The sequence below is a fragment of the Rhincodon typus genome, chromosome 8 (genome assembly GCF_021869965.1).
Source record: "Rhincodon typus isolate 14 chromosome 8, sRhiTyp1.1, whole genome shotgun sequence".
Taxonomy (NCBI): domain Eukaryota; kingdom Metazoa; phylum Chordata; class Chondrichthyes; order Orectolobiformes; family Rhincodontidae; genus Rhincodon; species Rhincodon typus.
In genome coordinates, this window is record NC_063339.1 from 28,186,735 (window position 1) to 28,201,635 (window position 14,901).

The following is a 14,901-nucleotide window of genomic DNA, read 5'->3' on the forward strand; positions in this document are numbered from 1 at the left end:
ATGCTGCTTGGCCTGCTGTGTTCATCCAGCCCTGCACCTTGTTGTCTCGGATTCTCCAGCATCTGCAGTTCCTACTATCTCTGAGATCTGACTTAGCTTCTTTTATGTTATTAACTTGAAATTTGTCATGACCTTTAATTTATAAGAAAGGCTTGTTAGAATCCTGATCGGGACCATTAATGTTCAACGAGAAATTTGAATGCCCAAAAATTAACTGAGAAAACCATCCCACTAGATTTCACGTTGTTAAGTAATAACAAGTTTTATTGCATATGTTAAAAATCTTAAAGTAAGCTTATTAACTTCATACAATAGTTTATTGCTATGTAGGGTATGAATTCAGTTTTACTTTAATTCCACTCAAGATTTCCCTTTTCTTACAAAATCTCAAATGTTCATTCTCTTCTTCAGGGATGCCACAGCCCTTCAGAATTCATATTGATTTATTCCTGTTTCAAGTTTGGCAGTCCTCCTCCTAAGAATTCCACTGCCGCCTTGTCCTGACTTTGGAAAGATCAGAATTTTTCAGTTTAAGTCAACCTTAAAGTAAATGCTTGCAACAGTTTCAAATATTAGCTGTAGCATTTAAAATGAAGAGTCATATGAATACTAAAATAAATGATAGCCAGAAGAGGTCAGCTGGTACATCAATCCTGCCCCACAGCCCTGCTGCTTGGGGCATAATGACTCGACAGTTCCTTTCACTGCTCAACCCCAGCCCCTCCCTCTTGGACTGTTGTAGCCATGTAAGGAAAAGCAACATCTTGTGTGCACATGGGAAGGTCATTAGATTGGTTGGAAATAATGAGGGGAAATGCGTACAAGCTAAATAAAGGCAGAATTAAGTTTGATGGTGAAAGATTTTCTTTTCTCCCCAAGGCCCTTTTCAATCTACCATAGCTTAACTGCGAACACTCAAAAGAGAGCTGGGTAAGTACCTAGTGGATTAGAAGAGGCCAATATTGCTGTACACAAATGGTGTGTTATAATAAGCTTTCATGGTCACTGTTAACACCTGCAACTCAATTTTTGATTACTTCCCCTGAATTGTTGAAAGATATATTTTCCTATTGTTTGTATCTTTCAGGAAAGTACCTGGCTGCTAGTGGTTTAGAAGTATTTGGGAAGCTAATAATACAAAATAAAATCCAGTCAAGTATATAATGTATGGAAAACAACCAAAAAATAGTAGAAAGCAAAGAGATAGCATGAACAAAATCTGATAAATAAAACAGAGAACTAGTAATTACTTTTTATCCACTTGTAACACTAACGTGATTGTTCAAGGAAGAATAGAACCAATGAAAGATGAAACATGAAATCTTCTGGATGATGAAAACATTGCAGAGATAATTAATGAGACCTCTGCTTTTTTTTTTGCAGAAAAAAATTATGGGTACAGGAGGTGAAGGTGATTTAAATTGACGGAGCTGAAAGTGGAAAAGGTATCAACTCCTTTAGCTCATGTCCTAGAATGATCAGAGAAATGAAAAAAGCAAATAAAAGTCCCTGACCATAAATATCCTTGAATATGGAAGTTGTAGCAGAAGGCTGGAGGGTTGCCTATGTAACAGTTTGTTCAGAAAGGGAGACACCAGGTAGCTATGAACCAGTCAGTCTAACTTTGGTCATAGGTAAGCTTCTACAGCCTAATTTTGGATAAAATCGGTACCTACAGAAAAACACATGATTACTTAGAGACAGCTAACATAGATTTGTGAAGGTGAGACAGTCTGATAAATTTTACAGAACTCTTTGAGTAAACAACAGAGAGGGTGATGGCAAAGAAGCATATGGAAGAATTGGAGGTGGATAGGAAGGAGACAGAAAAGAACAAGAGGGTAGTACAGAATAGGATAGCAAATTAAGTAAAAGAAAAGAGAAGTATAGTTGAAGGATTGTTTCAGAGATAGTAGGAACTGCAGATGCTGGAGAATCTGAGATAACAAGGTGTAGAGCTGGATGAACACAGCCGGCCAAGCAGCATCAGAGGAGCAGGAAGGCTGACGTTTCGGGCCTAGACCCTTCTTCATTTTCTGTGTTCATCCAGCTCAACACCTTGTTATCTATAGTTGAAGGATGGCTGGTAGAATAGGGATTCAAGACAAGCAGAGAAGGAAAGAAATGATAGAGAAGGCAAGAGGCAAAGGCTGAGAAAGCTTGAGTGAAAATCATGGATCTCTCTTCCTGTACTCTGTGACTATATCTACACCAAATACACCACAGTGGTTCAAGAGGCAGCACAGTACTGCCACCTTGAAGGCAATCATGAATGGACAATGAATATCTATCCAGTTATGCATACATTCCATGGGAGGATAAAATAAAACGACAAAGAGGGCATGACTTGCAATGAGCTCGTCTTGATCTTCACAGGAACAGATTTCCCTTCAGGTGGTTGGGGGAAATGGTCCACTATGTTTCATCAAACTTAGATTTCAATCCCTCAACATTAACCCAAGGGTTTACTTTGGGTGTCGTCATTGGGGACTGGGATTAAGCTGGGTGGGGACGATTTTTCTCTGCTATATATTTTGAATATTCATTAGCTGGGAATGGATATTGTTACCCATGACTATCAGATAACCTATTGACACCCACTCTTCAAATCTCAATGAAAAGTAGCCAGTCTTGATTTTAAGCACATGTATTTCTTCCATGTCTGTAACAAAAGAATTGGAGGTAATTTTTACTTGATTTAAATAATATTTAAATGCTATAATTTAGTAAGCATAAATTGTTTTAATTTTGCCATGCTTTTTTTTTAGTGGTTAATTTGCATGTAACTTACCAAATGACTTAGAAGATGATCCAAATACAAAACGACACTGAAGAAATTTTCAAAGAATTGGTAAATACAGCCCTTTGTATTATTGTTAAATCATTGATCTATGCTTAATAAATAATGGTTAATTGTAAGTTATCCATTTTCCATCGAAGGATGTGACTTTAATCATTATTTTAATCTATTTGTCATGGGTGGTAAAGAAATAATAGCATTCATTGGACTGTACAGATTTGAAAACTATACAGCTATAAACTGTCCGTCATTAGCAACTGGTATTTTTGTGGGGAGCAGAGGCCCTGTCTACCAGCCAGACAGTTGAGGCCGATCACATCTTTGGCCAGTTCTGGGAATCTCAGCTGGATTTTCTATGAATCTGACATTAGGACAATAATGCACCTCAAAGAGCTCCCAACCAATTGGTAGACTGACAGCTCTTCATTCCAAACTGGGAGCCATGGTCTTTGCTGGGTGTTCTCAACTCCAAAAAGAGTATAGGAATACCTTGCTCCCTCCTCATATGATGGAAGACCAACAACTGGTGAAATGCTAATGACCAGATGAACCTTCTCTTAATTACTCATACACAGATTGCACACAGACAGACAGACACACACTTTTGTCCGCCCACAAGCTCTGAGACAGAAAACCTCTCCATAATTAGCTGAGATAGTAGGAACTGCAGATACTGGAGAATCCAAGTCAACAAGGTGCAGAGCTGGATGAACACAGCAGGCCAAGCAGCATCATAGGAGCAGAAAGGCTCACGTTTCGGGCCTAGACCCTTCATCAGAAATGGGGGAGGGGAAGGGGGTTCTGAAATAAATAGGGAGAGAGGGGGAGGCGGATAGAAGATGGATAGAGGAGAAGTTAGGTGGAGAGGAAACAGACAGGTCGAAGAGGCGGGGATGGAGCCAGTAAAGGTGAGTGTAGGTAGGGAGTTAGGGAGGGGATAGGTCAGTCCAGGGAGGACGGACAGGTCAAGGGGGCGGGATGAGGTTAGTAGGTAGGAGATGGGGGTGCGGCTTGAGGTGGGAGGAGGGGATAGGTGGGAGGAAGAACAGGTTAGGGAGGCGGGGACGAGCTGGACTGGTTTTGGGATGCGGTAGGGGGAGGGGAGATTTTGAAGCTCGTGAAATCCACATTGATACCATTGGGCTGCAGGGTTCCCAAGCGGAATATGAGTTGCTGTTCCTGCAACCTTCGGGTGGCATCGTTGTGGCACTGCAGGAGGCCCAGGATGGACATGTCGTCTGAGGAATGGGAGGGGGAGTTGAAATGGTTCGCGACTGGGAGGTGCAGTTGTTTATTGCGAACCGAGCGTAGGTGTTCTGCAAAGTGGTCCCCGAGCCTCCACTTGGTTTCCCCGATGTAGAGGAGGCCACACCGGGTACAGCGGATGCAGTATACCACATTGGCAGATGTGCAGGTGAACATCTGCTTGATGTGGAAAGTCTTCTTGGGGCCTGGGATGGGGGGGTGAGGGAGGAGGTATGGGGGCAAGTGTAGCATTTCCTGCGGTTGCAGGGAAAAGTGCCGGGTGTGGTGGAGCTGGAGGGGAGTGTGGAGCGGACAAGGGAGTCATGGAGAGAGTGGTCCCTCCGGAAAGCAGATAAAGGTCGGGAGGGAAAGATGTCTTTGGTGGTGGGGTCGGATTGCAGATGGCGGAAGTGTCGGAGGATGATGCGTTGGATCCGGAGGTTGGTGGGGACACCTACGCTCGGTTCGCAATAAACAACTGCACCTCCCAGTCGCGAACCATTTCAACTCCCCCTCCCATTCCTCAGACGACATGTCCATCCTGGGCCTCCTGCAGTGCCACAACGATGCCACCCGAAGGTTGCAGGAACAGCAACTCATATTCTGCTTGGGAACCCTGCAGCCCAATGGTATCAATGTGGATTTCACAAGTTTCAAAATCTCCCCTCCCCCTACCGCATCCCAAAACCAGTCCAGCTCGTCCCTGCCTCCCTAACCTGTTCTTCCTCCCACCTATCCCCTCCTCCCACCTCAAGCCGCACCTCCGTCTCCTACCGACCAACCTCATCCCGCCCCCTTGACCTGTCCGTCCTCCCTGGACTGACCTATCCCCTTCCTAACTCCCTACGTACACTCACCTTTACTGGCTCCATCCCCGCCTCTTCAACCTGTTTGTTTCCTCTCCACCTATCCTCTCCTCTATCCCTCTTCTATCCGCCTCTCACTCTCTCCCTATTTATTTCGGAAACCCCTTCCCCTCCCCCTTTTCTGATGAAGGGTCTAGGCCCGAAACGTCAGCCTCTCTGCTCCTATGATGCTGCTTGGCCTGCTGTGTTCATCCAGCCCTGCACCTTGTTGTCTTAAGTCAGATCTCGTTCACTCGCTCTCATCAGTTTCTAATTTAGAACCAGTATACTAAACATATGCTTGGCATTAACCCTACCATATGCTTCACATAATATTGATCTACAGTTTTACAGTCCTAAAACGTACAGACTTTGCATTGTATGTTTTGATTTGTAAGAGGGTTCTCGTTTGGAACTGCATGTTTAAAGTCAGCGCAAATGAGAATAAATGTACTCTCTGCTGAAATCTGCCTGGCTTTAAAACTGGGTGTTAATGAGGATCAAAGGAAAGACAAACTGCATTGAGAGGGAGGTGACTGATACTTACTTTGAGGACAATCACAGTGGTTGCTATGTTCACAGTCAAAAAATGCAAAGTCTCTTAAAATCTTCAATATGTCATTAGTAACAGGGTTGCAAACAGTTGTGCTGAAATCTGCTCCTTTGTTTCTAAGGTAGAAGGCTGTTGGGGTTAGATAAAGCTATTTGACATTTCTTCTTACAAACAGTGCTAAAGTATTTCTGTTGCCATGAAGAAGGGAGAGGAAGCAATTTTGAGGATCAAATTAAAATCATTATATAAATCCAAGAATATTACAGAGACAGCTGCAGCTTTATCTTGTGGAGTTTGCAGCTCACTGAGAATTCAGGCAACAAAAAAATTAAAACGTACCCAGGCCTATAATTTAAGCAGAGAAAAAATAGCTGTTTATCATATCAGTGAAGACGAACCCAGTATAGTGGCTGAATTCACGGGAGGGGAGCATTAAGAGACTGTAAGATTTTCCCAGCTTAAAGCTGGAGAAAGATATCTGCAGCAACTCTCAGCCAAAGGTAGTTAACCAAGGAGCAAACTGGAGAAAGTAGGTCAGTTCTGAGGAAGCGTCACCAGACCTGAAACGTTAACTCTCATTTTTTCTTCACAGATGCTGCCAGACCTACTGAGCATTTCCAGCAACTTCTGTTTTTGTTCCTGATTTACAGCATCCGCAGTTCTTTCAGTTTTTAGAAAGTAGTATGCGTCTGTCTAAAGCCAGGACAATGAGCATAGAAACTTTGGTGAGGTTGGCTCGCCGAGCTGGTTTGTTGTTCCGCAGACGTTTCGTTACCATGCTTGGTAACATCCTCAGTGCAGCCTCTGATGAAGCGTCGGTGTGTTTTCCCACCTGGTTTTTAAACTCTGGGGTCCGTTGTGATGGATTGCCTCACTTCCCGGTTTCCTCTGTAGTGGAATGTATATGGGGTCGAGTTCAATGTGTTTATTAATAGCGTGCTTCATGGAGTGCCATGCTTCCAGGAATTCTCATGCTTGTCTCTGCCTAGCCTGTCCCAGGATCTTGGTGTTGTCCCAGTTGAAGTCATGGTTCTCCTTGTCCATGTGGATTGAGATGAGTGAAGACGACTTCTCCTTGTCCATGTGGATTGAAATGAGTGAAGACGACTTCGACTGGGACAACACCAAGATCCTGGTACAGGCTAGGCAGAGACAAGCATGGCACTCCACGAAGCACGCTATTAATAAACACATTGAACTCGACCCCATATACATGCCACTACGGAGGAAACCCGGAAATTAGACAATCCATCGCAACGGACACCAGAGTTTAAAAACCAGGCGGGAAAACACACCGACGCTTCATCAGAGGCTGCACTGAGGATGTTACCAAGCACGGTAACGAAACGTCTGCGGAACAACAAACCAGCTCGGCGAGCCAACCAACCTCAACACCCACAACCCGAGCTACAAATCTACTCCAAAACCTTAGAGCATAGAGACTATTAGGAACTAAGAGTGTTCCCAATTTTTAAAGTATTGAACACAAATGCAGTGAGGCCCACGCTTGAGCTGAGAGGTCATCAGATTTGAAAGAAAGATTGGTGGAGTTGCAGATAGTGAGGAGGATTGTCAGAGGATACAGCAGGATATCGATCAGTTGGAGGCATGGGCAGAAAAATGGCAGATGGAGTTTAATCTGAACAAATGTGAGGTGATGCATTTTGAAAGGTCAAGTACAGGTGGAAATTATATAGTGAATGGCAGAACCCTTAGGAGTATTAATATGCTGGGATCTGGGTGTGCAGGTCCACAGATCACTGAAGGTGGCAGCACAGGTAGACAAGGTAACAAAAAAAAAAGGGCTTATGGAATGCTTGCCTTCATTGGAAGGGGCATCGAGTATAAGGATAGACAGGTTATGCTGCAGCTTTATAGAACTTTAGTTAGGCCACACTTGGAATATTGCATATAGTTCTGGTCACCACATTGCCAGAAAGATGTGGATGCTTGAGAGGGTACGGAAAATGTTTACTAGGATGTTGCCTGGGATTTCAGCTATGAAGAAGTTTGGAAAGACTGGGTTTGCTTTCACTGGAATACAAGAGGATGAGGGGTGACCTAATTGATCATGAATGGCATGAATAGAGTGGAAAGTATGAGACTTTTTCCCAGGGTGAAGCGGTTAATTACAAGGGGACACATACTCAAGGTGCAGGAGTTTAAAAGAGATGTGTGAGGCAAGTTTTTCACACACAGGGTGGTGAATGCCTGGAACACGTTGCCAGAGGAGGTGGTGGAAGCAGACCCAATAGCAACATTCAAAAAGCACCTGGACAGATACATGAATAGAAAGGGAATAGAGGGATATGGATCCTATAAGTGAAGCCAGTTTTAGTACGGAAGGACAAAACATGTCAGCGCAGGCTTGGAGGGCCAAAGGGCCTGTTCCTGGGCTGTATTGTTCTTTGTCCGAAAGTTGAAGAGTAGCTTAGCCAAAAGCTAATGGAAGGATTCCCATGAAATCTCATTCTTTGGAGAATGGCTGCAGCACATAGGAGAACACAGTGAATTCCAGAGCATGTACCATTCTTGGTTTGATGCAAGGAGGAAGAAAATAAACTTTCAAAATCATGTGATGTGTAAGGGAACTTTTGGATAGAATCAAGTAGTAAAAAAGGGAATTTGATTTATACACTGTAGTTTGTCATTACTTGGAGTAAGTTAGAGATTGCTTTACTTATTTGTTTATATATAAAGTTTGTTTTTGTTTATAGTGTGAAGTCTTGTGCCACTTTTCATCACTGGGTATTTGAATTTTTCCTTAAAAGATTAGTAGTCTCTAGGGAGATTGTAACAGCAACTTCATCAAAGCAAGCATCTTTATTTCACTCCTTTGTTGTTTTTGCATAATCTATATTGTGTTATTCAGGAATTTAACTAATTTCTTAGGAGTGGGAAAGTTATTGCTACTACAGGTTCTTGGTGAAGAATATCAGCATATGATGATGGTTGCTTGATCTGTAGCTGTTTTAGCAATTAGAAGTGGAAACAAAGATATGTCAGCAGTATTTGTAAGGTCTCTTCCACATTGACCAGGCAGTTTTCAGTGTACCTTATGTTATGTACATGTAATCTTTATTTGACACCCGCGCACACTACAACCAGCTGAAATATTTTTTCTAGAGGGAATTTCACATAAATTTGAATTTGCACAGGCTGCAAACATACCTCCAACTTGTTCTACGTGACATATAGAAATGGCTTCTGCCTACCAGTTGAAAGAACTTAACATAAATTTACTAACTCACTCAAACCACTGTCAACCAACTCTTCCAAATATCACTCCTTTTTGGATCTTGTGAACCGGTCTTTTTCCTCAGCCTCCGCTTTCCTTAACTTCATCCTTAAAAAGCCCAGCCTCACTTTCTCTACACCAGCACATTTCCAGTCTCCCCTACCTCTCAGCTCCTTAAACAATACTTCCCATATAAAACTAATCTTTTCCCATTCAAGACATCTCAACGCCAAAATTAACTATTCTGTATGGCTATGATTACAGTTCGTTATCAACTTACCAGGGGGCATTAATACGATATTCATGCCCTCCATTACCGACACTCTGTAGCAGCTATGCACCCCCACAAGACACACTGCAGAAATTCACGAAAGATCCTTAGACAGAAGGGCAAGTGTAGCAGATACAACACTGAGGATGTTCTCCAAGCGATCGGAGACAGCGGCAGCGAGTGCGTTCTCCAGGTATTCAGAGCCGACAGCAGTAGTCAGGCTGTCCTCCGGGCATTTAGGGCCAGTGATAGCAGCAGCGAAGTTGTGCTCCTGGTGTTCGGGGTCAGTGGCAGCGGCCGCAAAGCTCCTCCAGTGATTGGGGACGGCGGCAGCGGACTCTAAGATGTCGGCGCTGGCAAGGCGACGTCTGCAGCCGAAGCGGGACTTGTGGCCCGGTAGCAGTTTGCCCTGGCAGCGGAACCAGAGACTCATGGTTGTGGGGCAAGCGGGGGTTCAGCAGCGTCAGCGGAGGGGGCCCAGTAGCGAAGAGATAACGCCTAAAGTGGGGCAACTCCAATGTTGGTGGGTCCAGGGCAGGCGGTGGAGGTTTCCCTTGAGGCTAGCTGCCAGTATGAACAGGGTCAGAAAGATTGATACTCTGAACTCTTTACTTTGTTATTTTTCTAATTTATTTCTATGCCCTGTAATGTTGGACTATTTATTTTACTTTTCTAATTTGTTTTTGTTTCCTAAGAATTTAATCATGAGTATCTGTACCTAGGTACCTTTGTACCCAAGATGGCTCTGTAACGTAGTGACTGTAAACTTTTCACTGTAATGATTTGAGTTTTTGACAATAAAGCTAATTCAACATGGAAAACCCGCAACCTGCAAGTTTCCCTCCAAACCACTCACCGTCCTAACTTGGAAATATACCACTGTTTCATCACATGTCACTGGATCAAAATCCTGGAATTCCCTCTCTACAGAATTATGGATCAATCAACTGCAGTTTTTGAAAAAGGTAGTCCACCAATTCTCAAGGGCAACTCGGGACGAGCAGTAAATGTTGGCCCATCCAGCAACATAGAACATAGAACATTACAGCGCAGTACAGGCCCTCGATGTTGCGCCAACCTGTGAAACCAATCTGAAGCCCATCTGACCTAAACTATTCCATTATCATCCATATGTTTATCCAATGTTCATCCACATCCCATGAGCAAATTTTAAAAAAAAACCTGATGTGTTCGTACCTTTCATGATTCCATTCCTAACAGGAATGTGGGGATGTCTTCATCATAGTCAAAAGTTTCATTTTTACTTTCCCCTTCTTTCTTATATGAACGCTACATCTCAGTTACATCACTTGTTACATCACTCAGTTACATCACTGGGATTGCACCCCGGATTCACAGTTTCAAACGCCAACTTGCAATACATTCCAATATTTTGTCCCATTTAACCATCACACATCCTCATCTACCCCTTCTGGCTCTCATTTCCCAAGGTATTAAAATGTTCATCAAATTTAAAGCACTCTGTGCAATCTCACCCTATGCTGTAGCTCCTTTAGCCCTAAAATAATTTTGCAACCTCATTTCTGAGTTTGTTCCTCCAGAGTCTCTAGTTTTAACTTCGTCTTTTTCTGGTATTCCTTCTCTCTATGTTGAAGCCTAATAAAAATCCATGTGAACAACCACTTCCTCGAACTTCAATTTCTGTTTGCTGTCCAATTTTCGCACTCTGTAGATTCCCGTTGACAAACGGAAATGTGATACATGCAGATATACAAATTGTATTAGGAAATATACAAATTTGTATTATGCAGTACACAGAAACATTTAAAGTAATGCATAAGTAAAAATACATTGAAGTACTACTCGATTTCATGAATGTTTACAGAAAGATATAGTCTACAATTACATTACCTCATTTGTGAGATCAGAAACGCCTTTAAATTGGCGTAACAAATGACTATTTTACCGCAAATGTATCCAGAAGGAAGAGGGTAGATGCCACCTTCGAACCGGGTGACATTAGGCGTTTTAAAGTTGTTTATATGAAAGTCAAATGGTGACACAACTTGACCTATGGCAGTGTGGACCAGGCACATCCACAGACTGGATGCGCCAACAACTAAAGTGAATGAAATGGCTGGAACGGCGCCGACTCATGGCTAATGGGACAGGGGTTTCTATGCCACCGTCTCACTCATAAGCAGACAGAGTCACAGGGAGGGACAACAGGGCGGCTAGGTCGACCATTCCATGTCTCCCACCCTCCGCTGCTTCAACAGTCCACATGGAAAACGGAAAGCGGATTTCATATATCCTCTTTGTCTTATCAGTCAGTCGCCTCACCTTCAGGTGCTCGCTTGTTACCTGTCCCCTACCTCCACCCCTCCCAGGCCGGGTTAGGTATTTTATCGGTTCCCCTGTTTAAAGGCCATTTCGCCGACTGCTCATTCTAACCGGCGGCGCGTCTCTGTTGTCCGGGAGCCATTTTGGTTTCCATGGAGAAGTTCAAAGGTTAAAGGACCACCAAGCAGAAACAAACCCATGTGAAAACAAGAAACAAAATTCAACAGCTGGAAATCTGACAGCAAAAACTATTTTAGGAAATATTTGGGACATTTTCATCTTAGCGTCTGAAACAAGAATCTTGTTGACAAATGTTTTCAGCCTTTTCAAAAGTAAAAACCGAGAAGTACGTGGGTACATGAACATACACGTGATCAATCAGAAAACCAAAGGAACATAATGAGCTTCAAAAACAGTATTATTTTTTTCAGTATATACTCCGCTACCGAAATGAGCATTGTGCAAGATGACTTTGTCCGGCCGACGGTTATGTCCGAGAAAATGATGGTAGAAACTATAGTCCACATGTTGTCGAGGTCTAGCCACTATCGAAGAGTGAACTGAGGCCTGTAGACCTGTAGGTTAATTATAGGATCATAGTTAATGTTATCATTCAGGTTACTATGATGTTCCACAACAATATCCACGCAAGTTCATCTGACGGACAAGAGCCACATACCCAAGACAACAAGGTTCAGGGCTGGATGAACACAGCAGGCCGAGCAGAAAGGCTGACGTTTCAGGCCTAGACCCTTCATCAGAAAAGGGGGAGGGGAAGGGTGTTCTGAAATAAATAGGGAGAGAGTGGGAGGCAGATAGAAGATGGATAGAGGAGAGGATAGGTGGAGAGGTAACAAACAGGTCAAAGAAGCGGGGATGGAGCCAGTAAAGGTGAGTGTAGGTGGGGAGTTAGGGAGGGGATAGGTCAGTCCAGGGAGGACGGACAGGTCAAGGGGGCGGGATGAGGTTAGTAGGTAGGAAATGGGGGTGCAGCTTGAGGTGGGAGGAGGGGATAGGTGGGAGGAAGAACAGGTTAGGGAGTTGGGGAGACATACCCAAAGCCCTTTCGTACTGGCCACTGGGCCATAACTTGCTGGACATCAACACCTCTGCTACAAGGATAGCTGTAATTGAAATATAAAGTTGGTAAATAATGACAGGAAAACCTGGGATGCAGTCGCTGAAGATCATGACATTTGGAAGCGGAAAATATTGGAGAAATTTGGCAGGTCCGACAGCATCCGTGGAGAGAGAATCAGAGTTAATCAGTGGAGTTTGAGATTTGATTTGATTTATTATTACAACATGCACCTTGGTACGGTGAAGAGTTCTGTTTTGCGTGCAGCACAGGCAGATTATACCACACAAAGTACATAGGGGTAATAGAACAGAGTGAGGAATACAATGTTACAGCTGCTGAGAAGGTGCACAAAGAGTGTGATCAGCATTACATTTAAAGTTTGAAAAGTCCATACAGAAGTCTAATAACAGTGGGGAAGAAGCTGTTCTTGAATCTATTGGTTCATGTGTTTATGCTTTTAGATCTTCTGCTTGGCTGAAGAAGTCAGCTGACAGATGGAATGATCCCTGTGGAATGCTGACAGTGGAGGGGATAATATGAAATGCCTGTTCACCAATTATTGCACCTAGGAGCCATTAGCTGACAACAGAGGAAAATTATAACTCTTCCTGTGGGCTAAAGTGCACCACTCATCGTTGGCCAGCACTTGCTAACACTTATGATTGTCCACCTATGATATTTCATGTCATGGTCATGGGTTATGTGGGTCCTCATGCGATTGATCTTCAAACACACATTTGGCACGTGTTTCAAGGAGCTCCAATTGCTCATTGGCCTTGAGATCGTTAGAATTCCTTACCCTGATTCTTTTTCTGTTCTTCCTGTTGCCAATGGGTATTCTCAAAGAGTTGTGTGCCTTTGAATAGGAGCTTCCTCCAAATCGGATTCTTTTGGCTGAGGGTCTCCCACGCATTGTCTTCTGTGTTGCATTTCTTGAGAGAAGCCTTTGAGGGGTGTTTGAAAGGCTTCCTTTGTCCTCCTTTCTTTTGAGTCCCTTCCTCGAGCTGGGCAAAGAAGATTTGCTTTGGCAACTCAGGCATCCAAAACAAGTGGCTGGCTCAGCGGAGCTGGTTTTGGATAAGCATGACCTCGATTCTGGTGTCATTGGCTCCTTCAAGCACACTGATGTAAGTATACCTGTCCTTACAGATGAGTCAGTTTCAAAAAGCATTAATGGTACTTTTCAAGGGTCTTGAGGTGGTTTGTATACATAGTCCAAATTTTGGAAGAATGACTGCTTTACACGCAAGGATCTTGATATCAGCACAGACGTCATGGTTGTCGAAGACACTTATCCGTAGGTGCGCGAAATCAGTGCTTGCCAATTGGATGCTGTGTTGGATCTCCATATCAATGTCATTCTTAGATGGGTTGGGGAAATATTCCATGTTTGAGACGATGTCTCTGTTAATCTTAATGGAAGGATGGACCAGAACCTGCCCTCAGACAGCTTGGTAAACTGCACCACTACCAAAAGTAACAATACCGAAGGTAACAACCACAAGGATACTCAGTCGCTTTATGTGCAGCAGTTGTGAACCTGTCCCTTATTTATCTCTTCATGCACCACCAAAAGTGTGCCATATGAAGACACCTCATTTGAATTGTTGTATCATCTTAGATGAAAGAATGCAGATGACAAACATGATCAGTGGGTATTCTCTAACAATCATTCCTTTCTGACTGTGAATAAAAACGGGAGCAGCATTTATAGCCAATCCCATTCGTTTTTAAAAAGTGTGATCGAGATAGATCCTGTGGACATCTCAGCAACCCAATCAGATGTTAATGACACTTTGGGTCACCAAATCTTTTTTAGAATGTTGGCTGCTTCACATGGGATGTCAAATCTTCACATTCAAAAACGAAGCCCCTGAATTTTCTCAAAACACAATCTTCAGCACTGCTGAAAACAGTAACCAGCCTCTTAGTTATACTGTTCCATATCACTTCCACATTCTCTTTTATTTTACCTACTTGAATATTGTTCTGTATGATGGTCAATTTGTCTATCCAGCTGGTAGTCCTTGTTATCATTCACATAGGCAACAAGTACTTTGGACCTCAGAGATAGTAAGAACTGCCGATGCTGGAGTCAGAGATAACACAGTGAGGAGCTGGATGAACACAGCAGGCCAGGCAGCATCAGAGGAGCAGGAAAGTTGATGTTTTGGGCCAGCACCCTCCTTCAGAAATACTTTATTGCTCCTCCAGCTCTACACTGTGTTATCTCTGACTCCAGCATCGGCAGTTCTTACTATCTCTGAGTGAGTTATAAAGTAATTTGGACCTGTTGGCCAAAGCTAAATGACAAGGTTCCTGTGTCCAGATTCCCAATACCAACCTGCCTTGGCCAACTCTAACTTTCCTTAAACCTGAGGGATATGGCAGCATTCTTTTCCCTTCCAGATTCAATGTCTGAAGCTTCGACAGCCCATCAACAACTCTGAGCTATAGCTGCTTTCTGTAAATATAAATAAAAAAGAGCACCTACTTTTTTTACAAAAAGACCCCACTCATACCAAATTCCTGACTTAGTATTCTGATTACAAAACACTTAATTC

At 43.2% G+C, this 14,901-nt stretch overlaps 1 protein-coding gene across 1 annotated transcript in view; it reads right to left on the reverse strand.

The window, feature by feature from the left end:
• Positions 1 to 11,393, reverse strand: part of lrrc9 (leucine rich repeat containing 9) — a 182,687-nt gene extending 171,294 nt beyond the window's left edge. Inside the window, exon 1 of the mRNA XM_048599971.1 lies at positions 11,257 to 11,393. The gene's annotated coding sequence lies outside the window, so the exon portion shown is untranslated. The remainder of the gene's footprint in view (positions 1 to 11,256) is intronic.
• Between the last annotated feature and the right edge of the window lie 3,508 nt (positions 11,394 to 14,901).